This window comes from Rhinopithecus roxellana, chromosome 3 (assembly GCF_007565055.1).
Source record: "Rhinopithecus roxellana isolate Shanxi Qingling chromosome 3, ASM756505v1, whole genome shotgun sequence".
NCBI classification, from domain to species: Eukaryota; Metazoa; Chordata; class Mammalia; order Primates; family Cercopithecidae; genus Rhinopithecus; species Rhinopithecus roxellana.
Genome location: NC_044551.1, coordinates 129,072,855 through 129,084,895, shown reverse-complemented (window position 1 = coordinate 129,084,895; position 12,041 = coordinate 129,072,855). Strand labels below are relative to the sequence as shown.

Below are 12,041 nucleotides of genomic sequence, written 5' to 3'. Positions count from 1 at the left end.
CAAAATCATTCTTAGCCTGAAAAAAAATGGATTACTCACTTCATTCTTAGCCAGGGTAGAAGAAGAAATAATAAAAATACTTGCTCTGAGGCATATGGCTGAATTCTTCTGGAGTGTGGTAAGTCCAGGCAAACAAATGAGAGTTTTGTGAGTTGAGCCCTAGAAACATAACTATCTTATTTCATAAGGTAAAGTGTATATTTCATTAATAAGAAATCATTATTTATAAAACATTATTAATAAGTTACCACCACCAATTCTTTGTTAAACAGTGGACTATATAGAGAGAGTTTGGGCTCTACTTTTGCTAAAGTAAATCTAGTTACTGTGTTGTGAAAATTCAGTATTTCAAGATTTCCCCACCTGTTAACATAGCTGTGACAACTGTATTTTCAAGAAGCTTTTAGAAGTCTCAGACAAAGCTACTGCTGGTGGTAAGATTTAAATTTTTCCCTCAAATATCAAATATGGAGTTCACTCTCCCATTCCTTTGGGTCAATCTCAGAGAGAAAGGGATAATCCTTCCTCTAGTCTTCTCTGCCTTTTGCCTACTGATCCCATTCTTCTGAGCTGCTGACAAAGGAATTTCACACATCACACATCCTTTGATGGATTGCCATTGCTACAAATTTTCTTAAATCTGTGATGGAGTCACACAGGTTACCCACAAAGTGGTGGCTCTCAACCCTGACAGCACATTTAAATCGCCTGAAGAACAACAACAACAAAAACACTGCCCAAGGCAGGGTGGGGTCCAGGCACCAGCTAATGCCAGGCATCAGGGCAGGGTGGGGCCCAGGCAACAACCACTGCCCCAAGGTGGCCAGAACAGAGAAATGGGAAAGAGGTTTGGATTTCAGAATTACAGCTATGCAGTTAATCCTTAATACATATTAAGCATTAGTACACAAAATAAGAGAAGAGTATGAGGCTGGGCGCGGTGGCTCATGCCTGTAATCCCAGCACTTTGGGAGGCTGAGGCGGGCGGATCACGAGGTCAGGAGACCGAGACCTTCCTGGCTAACACGGTGAAATCCAGTCTCTACTAAAAATAATACAAAAAAATTAGCCGGGCCTGGTGGCGGGCGCCTGTAGTCCCAGCTACTCGGGAGGCTGAGGCAGGACAATGGCGTGAACCCGGGAGGCGGAGCTTGCAGTGAGCCGAGATCAGGCCACTGCACTCCAGCCTGGGCGACAGAGCGAGACTCCGTCTCAAAAAAAAAAAAAAAAAAAAAAAAAAAAAAAAAAAAAAAAAAGAATCACTGTATTAAGGTGTTATAGTAAGTTCTCTCAGCAATAAAAATGGTTAGCAATAAGTAAAAGCCACAGCACTTTTCACTTCATTCACTGCTGTGTCATGTTAAATTCCTAATTCTTGTATTCTTGCCTCAATATATTTAATAAAGGAGGGAATATCAAAATAATTGAATTATTCTTCAGAAGGAAATCAAATATCATCCCTTAGACTTCACTTGATAAAGCTCCAAGACATTTAAAATTACCTTTTTTATAGATTAATGTATCTACCTGTACATGAATGTATGTTCTTTCATATGTTTAAACATGTATTTGTGCTTTTCGAGGGTGTCCTTTCATCATCACTTTTCCAGATGTCTCAGTTTACTCAGCTGCTCTTTACAATTAAGTTTGTTCTTTAAGTCAGTTGGTCTGGCCACGATGCTCTTCACAGCACAAGGAGAGACTGCCAGTACAGAAGGTAAGGGTCTGGTACCAGCCCAGCATAGGTGGGTCTTTTTTTCTTTTTTAATAAGTTTTATTTGTTTGTAATTGACAAATAATGATTGAACATATGGGGTGCAATGTGATGGCTCAGTATACATTCTGTAATGATCAAACCAGAGTAATTATCATATTCATCACCTCAAACATTTATCATTTCTTTGTGGTGAGAACATACAAAATCCTCTCTTCCAGCTATTTTGAAATATATAATACATTGCTATTAACTGTAGTCCCTCTACTGTGTAATAGGACACCAGAACTTATTGCTCCCGTCTGTCTGAAATTGTGCACCCTTCGATCAGCATCTCCCCTTTCCGTGTTCACACCCTTCCCCAGTCTAGTCTAGTTGCTACATCTACAAGTTCAATTTTTTAGATTCCACATATGAGTGAGATCATACAATATTTATCACTCTGTGCCTGGTTTATTTCACTTAACATAATGTCCTCCAGGTTCATCAATGTTGTTCCAAATGATAGAATGTCCTAGGCTTAATCTCATCCCTGCTACTAACTAGCTGTGTCCTTAGGCAAATGGCAAATGGCTTAATCTCTGAGAGCTTGTTTCCTTATCTATGGAAATGAGGTTAACAGTAGTACCACCCCATGCCTCATAAGGTTTTTGTGGACTATGTTTAGTACTCAGTAAATACTACCTGTTGGTATTATGACTTTGTGAAAGTTGTCAAAATTAAAATTGAATTGCTTACATTAAAAAAAAATAAAATAAAATAAACAAACCTTGACAAATCCAGCCAGGGAAGGCTATGAAGAGAAAGTTCTCATGCATGGATATATGATAACAAAAGCTGTCACGAAAGATTGCAAAAACTGCAATCTCATATAAAGACCATTAAAGGATATTAGTCCATTCTTGCACTGTTATAAAGAACTATCTGAGACTGGGTAATTAATAAAGAAAAGAGGTTTAATTGGCTCAGGGTTCTCCAGGCTGTACAGGAAGCATGACTGGGGAGGCCTCAGGAAACTTACAATTATGGTGGACTGTGAAGAGGAAGGAGGCATGTCTTCCAAGGCCAGAGCAGGCAGAAGAAAGAGCGGGAGGAGGTGCTACACATTTTAAACAACCAGATCTCATGAGAACTTACTATCATGAGAACAGGAAAGGGAAAATCCACTCCCCATGATCTAATCACCTCCCACCAAGTCTCTCCTCCAACACTGGCGATTACAATTCAACATGAGATTTGAGCAGGGACACAAATCCAAACCATATTACACACCTTACACAAAAATACTTCTGCAAGGACATCTACCCAGAAACAGCCTGTCCAACCTCAGACAGATGTCACCCTTTTTACTGATCCTTGTAAACAAAAATAATTATCTCAAACCAATTATGTAATCTTCATCATTTTTCCTTTAAAAGCCTTTACCTCCTTGAGTAGTCACATAGTTTCCTATGGTACATGTATTCCCATTGCAATACCCTATTCTGAATAAATATCATTTTCTTTTAGAGAGCCTCTCTCTGTTATATAGGTTGACAACTTCCAGAAGCATCTTTGCTTTTAATGAAGATATAAAATACTTGCAAATTTTTGAAGAAGATATGAGTAGAAACATAGGATTTTTGTGGACTTTGAGATAAACCATTTGAAGCAGTGCTTTCCAAACCTTAACATGTACACAAATCACTAACAATCTTGTTAAAATCCAAATATTGATCCAGTATGTCTGAGGTGGGGTCCGAGATTCTGCATTTCCAACAGGCTCCATCAGTGCCAATGCTGCTTGTCCTGGGTTGAAATCACTGAGCTCATGTCCTGGAATATGTGAATTACCCAGTAAACATTAGCTATTGGTACTGTGACTTCCAGAAACCTCTTTGATTTTAAGTAAAATTTTAAATATTTTTAGCTTTTTGAAGTAGGTGACATTAAGTGGATCTTTCAAAACCAGAGGATGATTATAAGATGTAACTATTCTTAATTACTTTGTTTTGGTATAAAAAGGAGGAAGGAGTGTCTTTTATTTCTATCCTTTTAATAAGCTGCTTTTTCCTGTCTTACTCGGGGCGGGGGTGTATTTTTTACATGCCTTAATTCAAAAGTCCAAGTCAATGTTGGAATGAGCTAAGACTTTGGGGGACTGTGCGGAAGGCACGATCAGTTTTGAAATGTGAGGACGTGAGATTTGGGAGGGTCCAGAGGTGAAATGATATGGTTTGGCTGTGTCCCCACCCAAATCTCTTCTTGAATTGTGGCTCCCAAATCCCCACGTGTCCTGGGAGGGACACAGTGGGAGGTAATTTAATCATTGGGGGCAGGTTTTTCCCATGTTGTTATCATGACAGTGAATAAGTCTCACAAGATCTGATGGTTTGAAAAAGGGCCATTCCCATGCACATGCTCTTGCCTGCCACCATGTAAGATGTGCCTTTGCTCTTCCTTTACCTTCTACCATGATTGTGGGTCCTCCACAGACTGCTGAACTGTGAGTCAATTAAACCTCTTTCCTTTATAAATTACCCAGTCTCAGGTATGTCTTTATTAGCAGCATAAGAATGAACTAATACAGTCTAAATCTAAAGTTTATTTTGTTGTACAACTCCTGTTTTTGGAGTTTTACTTGCTTCCAACACAAGGAAGGCAAGTTTTCCTGCTTCCATGATGACAGAAGGCAGGTAACTCCTTTATGGAGTTTCAACTTTCTCCCAACAAAGAAAATGAGTTTGAATTTTTTCCTGCTTCGAAAATAGTAGGGAGCAGTCTTCAGCCTGAGACCTATCCCTAGGTAAGTAACTGAACTGGGGTTTGTATTGGCTAGGTTAAAATTAACAACCAGCTGGTCTTAATTTCTCCTTACCATTAGAGCGCTAAGTAATCATATAAGTTGTTCGATCATTTGTTTGTTTCATTTAATTGTTTTTTTGTTGTTGTTTGTTTGTGTTTTTGTTATTGTTTCTGTCTTTTTCCCATTGGGTTTGACCAACTCTATCTGACTTGATCATATCCAAAGGAAAGTTCCAAACTGTGGGGAACAACGTCTTTGAAGTAACTAAATTCACACACACATACACACACACACACACACACACACACATACACACACACATGGTGTGGTAGGGGGAGAAAATTGGCCAGCAAAAGGGAAAAAAAGAAAGTTTTTTTATTTTCACTACTTAAAGGGCTTTATTTACATAGCAATTCCACCTTTTGGCTAACTAGGCCAAACTGAAAGCAATGGCCATTTCTCCACACTGCCATTCCATAGCTAAGGTTCTGCCTTCTTTTTTTCACCATGACAGCCTGCCTGGGTTTGGTTCCTAAATCAAGCCCTTTCTGCTTTGATATGCAGTACTTCTGAAATAGCAGCAATTTTCCCTAGCTGAAATATGATATTGAGATTTAAAAAGATTTTTTAAAGGAGCTCAATAGTTAAAAGTCTTCTTAATTAAAAAGTCAGGAAACAACAGGTGCTGGAGAGGATGTGGAGAAATAGGAACACTTTTACACTGTTGGTGGGATTATAAACTAGTTCAACCATTATGGAAAACAGTATGGCGATTCCTCAAGGATCTAGAACTAGAAGTACCATATGACCCAGCCATCCCATTACCGGGTATATACCCAAAGGATTATAAATCATGCTGCTATAAAGACACATGGACACGTATGTTTATTGCGGCACTATTCACAATAGCAAAGACTTGGAATCAACCCAAATGTCCATCAGTGACAGACTGGATTAAGAAAATGTGGCACATATACACCATGGAATACTATGCAGCCATAAAAAAGGATGAGTTTGTGTCCTTTGTAGGGACATGGATGTAGCTGGAAACCATCATTCTCAGCAAACTATCGCAAGAACAGAAAACCAAACACCGCATGTTCTCACTCACAGGTGGGAACTGAACAATGAGATCACTTGGACTCGGGAAGGGGAACATCACACACCGAGGCCTATCATGGGGAGTGGGGAGGGGGGAGGGATTGCACTGGGAGTTATACCTGATTTAAATGACGAGTTGATGAGTGCAGCACACCAACATGGCACAAGTATACATATGTAACAAACCTGCATGTTATGCACATGTATCCTAGAACTTAAAGTATAATAATAATAATAATAAATAAATAATAAAAAAATAAAAAAATACCCCCGAAAAATAAATAAATAAATAAAAGTCTTCTTAATTAAAAGCTAACATCCAAGATGTGTGTGTGAATGTATATGTGTGTTTGTATTTAAAAGGCTTTTATGTTTTTGTTTTTGTTTTTTTCTCTCCTAGGACTTTGTTGTGTGTGTGTGTGTGTGTGTGTGTGTGTTTGAGTAAAAGGTTTTTTTTCTTGTCAGTTGACTAAATTCTGTTTTCTTCATTTACTTCTGCTGTCTCTCCTTTCTCTTGCACCCTCTGCTGCATGGGGGAGCTAAAATAGTTTATAATAGCCTTGTGTTCCTTAAAGAAAATGGAGGAGGCATCAGACTCCCTTTTGGGGAGAAATCTCTGTTTTTCTTTATAGAACCCTAAGAATATAAGCAGACAAGTTCATCTCGGCTCTTAAACTGCTTGCTTTTGTATTGTGTTACCCGATTTTTAACTAAAATAGTTATCACAACAGAGGCTACTCTAGGTTTTAAGGAAGAGTGTGGTTTAGACACTTAGAAATGTCTTTGTTTAAAGAAAAAAAAGTAAATGCACTGCAAAAGCATTGTGTTCCTAGCCTCATAATAACTCTCCTTTTCTGGAGACCCAGGATTCATTCAGTGTGGGCTCTGCCAAGAGCTCAGAGACCCAGTTAAAAAATACGTAGTCCCTATCTAAATAAAACTGGTCTCATACAATCCTATGTTAGATTGCTATAATTTTATGTTTGATTTGGCATCCATCTTTAATCTTCCTCTAGCACCACCAGACTTTTTCTCTCTGTCCCTTGAAAGGTAAATTTTGCTCTCTGATTTTTCACCTAAGAGTTGTTTCCTTCAATATGCAGATTGTCTGACAACTGCCAGGGCAATGAAACAGGCTATCAAAAGTTTGCAAGTCTAAGACAGGGGAAAAAAAAGGAGGTCTTATGAATCTATAAGATATACTTCTATTAGGATGCCTAATACATCTATGTATTTATGTGTTCACTACTGAAAAATATATAAAAGAGCTCTAATTAATTGCCTTAAAGAAAAATAAAAGCACTTAAATCAAATACTTTATCAGAAAAAAAGAAAAGACTAGTCAAATGTTTTTTCACCTTTATGTGACTTAAGTAAAATCTTTAATAAATAAGCTAGCTTTAAAATTATTGGTAAAGTAATATTAGAAATGTCTTAAGAATTGCCAGCATACATTTTTGTTTGCATTTATTAATCAAACAATTTCATACAAATACTGCCAAGCCCTATAAGGCGTCAAAATTTGGCATAGGGGTCACAAAACTCTAAACCCAACCCCAAACAAAATGGTCTTATTTCTGTAATTTTTAATAAATAAGTCATTGATATTGGTTTAATGAAAATAGCTACATCTTGAATTATTTAGTAAAATTACCATAACTTCTAACCTGTGGCAGTAAGCAGTCTAGTCCACAGGCAGGAAAGAGGTTTGTTTTGGGAAAGGGCTATTATTGTCTTTGTTTCAAAGCTAAATCATAAACTAAGTTCCAAAAGTTAGTTGAGCCTACACCCAGGAATGAACAAGGACAACTTGGAGCTTAGAAGCAAGGTGGAGTCAGTTAGGTCAGATCTTTTTCACTGTCTCAGTTATAATTTTGCAATGGCAGTTTTATAACTTTAAATAATGATTATCATAGTTTTCATAACTAATCTAGGTAAGTGATTAAAATAAAACATTTTAGGTAAATGTAATGAGATAAATACTTGTAGACAAACTTGGCGTAATTTGGAATCTAAAGTTATATTAAATTAAATAATAAATATTACATTTCTTCATTTCTTGAGTATTTTCCAATAAAACTATATTGTAGGAAAACATTCTTCCAAAAAAAAAAAAAAAGTATGTCCTTTTTAAAAGAAAGATGAACAAGTTTTGTCTAATTCAAAGCTTTCTTTTTTCTTTTTTTTGAGATGCAGTCTCACTCTGTCACCCAGGATGGAGTGCAGTGGCATGATCATGGTTCACTACAATCTCCGCCTTCTGGGTTCAAGCAATTCTCCTGCCTTAGCCTTCTGAGTAGCTGGGATTACAGGCACCCACTGCCATGCCTGGCTAATTTTTGTGTTTTCAGTAGAGACAAGTTTCACCATGTTGGCCAGGCTGGTCTCAAACTCCTGACCTCAGGTGATCCACCTGCCTCAGCCTCCCAAAGTGCTGGGATTACAGGTGTGAGCCACCACGCCTGGCCCTAATTCAGAGCTTATTTAAAGGTTATGTATATAATGAGGTGATATGGTTTGTCTGTGTCCTCACCCAAATCTCATCTTGAATTCCCAGGTGTTGTGGGAGAGACCTGGTGGGAGGTAATTGAATTGTGGGGGCAGGTCTTTCCTGTGCTGTTCTCATGATAGTAAGAAAGTCTCATGAGATCTGATGGTTATTACAAGGGGGAGTTTTCCTGCACAAGCTCTCTCTTTGCCTGCTGCCGTCTGTGTAAGATGTGACTTGCTCCTCCTTGCCTTCTGTCATGATAGTGAAGCTTCCCCAGACAGGTGGAGCTGTAAGTCCAATTAAACCTCTTTCTTTTGTAAATTGCCCAGTCTCTGCTATGTCTTTATCAGCAGTATGAAAACAGACTAATACACAAGGTAAAAGGAACCAGGAAATAAGAGAGACATAAAGGAAGTTATAGAAATAAAGGAGTATTTTTTGATAAGAAATCTTAAACAGAAATAATTTTATATGAGAAAGAATCTTGTATGGTAAATTTAGTCCTAGAATAAAATGACTGGTTATTTAAGAAAGAGGAGTGTTCAGGGCAAACCAGAAAGTACAAGCATGTGATGAATGGTCTCTGTAAGTCCCAATAATAGTATTTAAAAAACCAAAAACTTTTATATGATCGAGTTGCCTATAATTAAAGGGTAATTGTAATGGTCTTTCCAGAGATTGGGTTTGGTGAAAAAAAACCACTTATACACTAAAGAATTGGTTAGAACAATGAAGTTTTCTTAAGGGGTTGATTCACTCTTAATAAATTATAAGAGATTTTAATTTTTTAAATCCAAAGTTCAACTTTTATTGCATCTCACCTTTTTTTGGTTTTCTCTCCCCCTTTTAAAGGACATGAAATATGTTACACTCTTCTTCAACTCATTTTCAGCTCATGTAAGTTTTTTTTCCTCAGGTTCTGTTTGTTGTGGTCTGATGCTAACAATGTTTTCTTAAAGGTCTAAAGGAAATGTTTTCTTTCAACATAATATTCTCTGCACTGCAGAAGGCCTTTTCTTTTGCCTTTTGGCAACTGGCCTAACAGATTTTACATTTTATCAAAATAAGTCCTATGCCATTATTATTAAGTTTTGGTTTGCTTAGAAAAAAATTGAGATGAAAATATTTTTTAATTAAAGTTATTACATCTGTGTATCTTTCTGTATGTGCTTTTAAAGTCCTTATGACATTGAGTTACAGGGCTTTAAATCCTGGGTCTAAAAAGGAGACCAAGTCCTGCTAAATCTTAAATGCTAACAGCAATTAAAGCCTCATCTTCAGATCTAGTAGAATATGCCAATCGAAATAAACTGTGTTCCGGAGACACAGGGCTGAAATTAAAGCTATTCAACTCCTCAAGTCCCAGGGACAATGATGAAAGAGACGGGATTATGAGATTGTAATGGCCAATTTTGAAAGATAAAATAAGTTCAGTTTCTCTATAAATTAACCATTAATGTCAAAGACACCCTGATGAAAGATCAGTATATGGGCTCCTATGTCAGATTAACAAGGTTTTCTTAAAACATTAACTAACTCCTTAATAAAGTTTTATTTAATAAAGGTTATATTAAATAAATAAAGGTTATATAAGGCTTATGGAAATTACATCCTATGATCAAGATTAAAATTTTATAGATTATAAAATTTTGTAAAACAAATTTAATTGGCTTCATGCTGTTTTCATTAGGGCTTATTGTTCAGAAAAATAAGTCATCTCTCTCAAAGAATGAAAGGTTTTGCCTTTTATTGAAATCCTTGAGTTATCATTTTGGTTAAATGAATTACATATTTGACAATGATCTGTGATTTTATTTTGTGATATCAAGTGTTTTAAACCTTTGATATTTGACAAACTTTCAAAAATCAAATAATAAATTAGGTCTTTTTCTAACCTAATTAATTTGTAAGATATTAAATTCCCTAAAGTCCAAAAATGACATATTTGGCTTATTTGGTATAAAAATTATACAGGAAGCATTGTCAAATATGAAATGGTGTCTGGCTTTCTTTGGGCTGTATTTGTATAAATACATTACTGGTGTGTGTTCCAAAACTATAGGAAACTCCTATAATTCTGATATGACTTAGTGTATGTTATCATGCACTAAGTGTATAATTGTGTATAATTATTATGTTAAATTATTGTGTGTCACATAGGTAACAAATTTTCTTGTCCATAGTGTCTTTGACTATGGCTGCTCTAAAACTTTTTGTCATCCATGGACAACTGTTGTCTTGTTTTGGTCCTCTTTAGAAGGTGGTTTTGTAATCAGCTATAAAACTCTAACAAGTGCTCTTAAGTGCAGGTTTCTGATAACTCTGGAGATTGTCACATCAGAATTGAGGAAAAACTTTTAGGACTCCTGGAGAGCTGAAATGTTCATGAATATCAAGCAGAACAGGAATTAACTGCATAGGCTAAACTAGAAGAAGACAGAAGTAATCTTTTTGACTCTTTGCTTAAAACAGTGCTGATCCTTTGTTTTGTTTTTCAGAGTCAAGGAAACTTTTCTTTTGGGCTATTGACAGCTTCTAACAATAAGTATTGTTTCTGTGAACAAAATCTGGAATATATTTGTTTCTCTCTACCTGATTTCTCCAGAATATGAAAACTATTTGTGAGTATTCTTAACTTATTGCTATATAGTTATTTGCATAAGTGCAATAAGAGTCTGTTTTTATTTGTAACAGGACACAATTGGAGAAACTGGTTATTTTACCAAGGCTTTGGAATAGTGTGCTTTCTTTTAAGAATCAAACTTGACTTTTAGAGCCAATAAAAGGCCCTTGGGAAAATTGACCTCATACCTTGTCTACACAGTCCCTGTACAGGGTTCCTGACCTGTGGTAGGTAAAGAATGTCACTTTCTGAGAGGCCCAGGAACCCCAAGTTATCTTGGGACTTCAAGAGGAGAGGAATTCACCCAACTCATAGGTATTTGATGGTACAAATCCATGGCTGGGCTGGGCTTTTAAAAAGTCTTATATGAAATTCTGTCTCTGGAACAAAGTTCCATCAAAGCCAATTTAAAAACCTATGTGAAAAATAATTATTCTTGCTGCACTTTATACAAATAATCTAGGCAAGTATGGTAAAGCAAATTGGTCCTACCATGATTTGTCTTTAGTAAAAATGGGAAACTGGAGAGAGTAAAATTATGTTTCAAAAACACCAGAACACCTGTTGTTAGATTCTAGTCTTGCCTAATATTTTTCAATTTTTATTATTTTCTACAGTTTGGACTGAATTCTAATTTTTCCTGGCTATATGTCTCCAAAATAAAGTTTTCAAATTTTTCTTCTTTCTTTTCCTTTTTCTCCCTCACTTTCCCTAATTTGAAATCACTGAAAACTGACCTGTGCTTTCTTAAAGCCCTGCAAACTGAAGCTAGACAATTTAAACTTCAGAAGAAAATAATAGCAACCTATTTATATACATAATCCACTTTCATACCTGCTTAACGTATGTATAGACTTCAGAGTAATGTGGTCTATATCGATTTTCCAGGATTGTTCTTTTGTTTGTTATTGTTTTTCTCCCTTCATCCCACTATTTTCCCTTCATAGGATATGAGACTTCACAACCTGCTAAAATGAGCTTTCCTAATAACTCAGGATCTACCCATCTAAGAATAAACCATCCTAACTATGAGAGATCAGATGAAACCTGAGACCAGAGATTCATTTTCTTCTAAAATGCTTTCTCCAAAAGACTTTAAAAAAGAAAAGGTGGGAAATGTGAAAGGAAAATAAATATTGGGGCCCCAAAATCACTAAGCTAAAGGGAAGAATCAAGCTGGGAACTGCTTACGGCAAACTTGCCTCCCATTCTATTCAAAGTTATCCTTCTGCTCACTGAGTTAAATACACATCTGATTTTCTCCTTTGGAAAGGCTAATACTCAAAAGAATGCAATCATTTCTCTCTCACCTACCTGTGACCTGGAA

General features: G+C 36.4%; 1 long non-coding RNA gene across 1 annotated transcript; it reads left to right on the top strand.

Moving 5' to 3' along the window:
• The first annotated feature begins 1,675 nt into the window (after positions 1 to 1,675).
• Positions 1,676 to 11,737, top strand: LOC115896392. The gene is made up of 4 exons (XR_004056248.1): positions 1,676 to 1,717; positions 8,944 to 8,988; positions 10,590 to 10,712; positions 11,662 to 11,737. It is a non-coding gene; the product is annotated as an uncharacterized LOC115896392 (long non-coding RNA).
• The last annotated feature ends 304 nt before the right edge of the window (positions 11,738 to 12,041 follow it).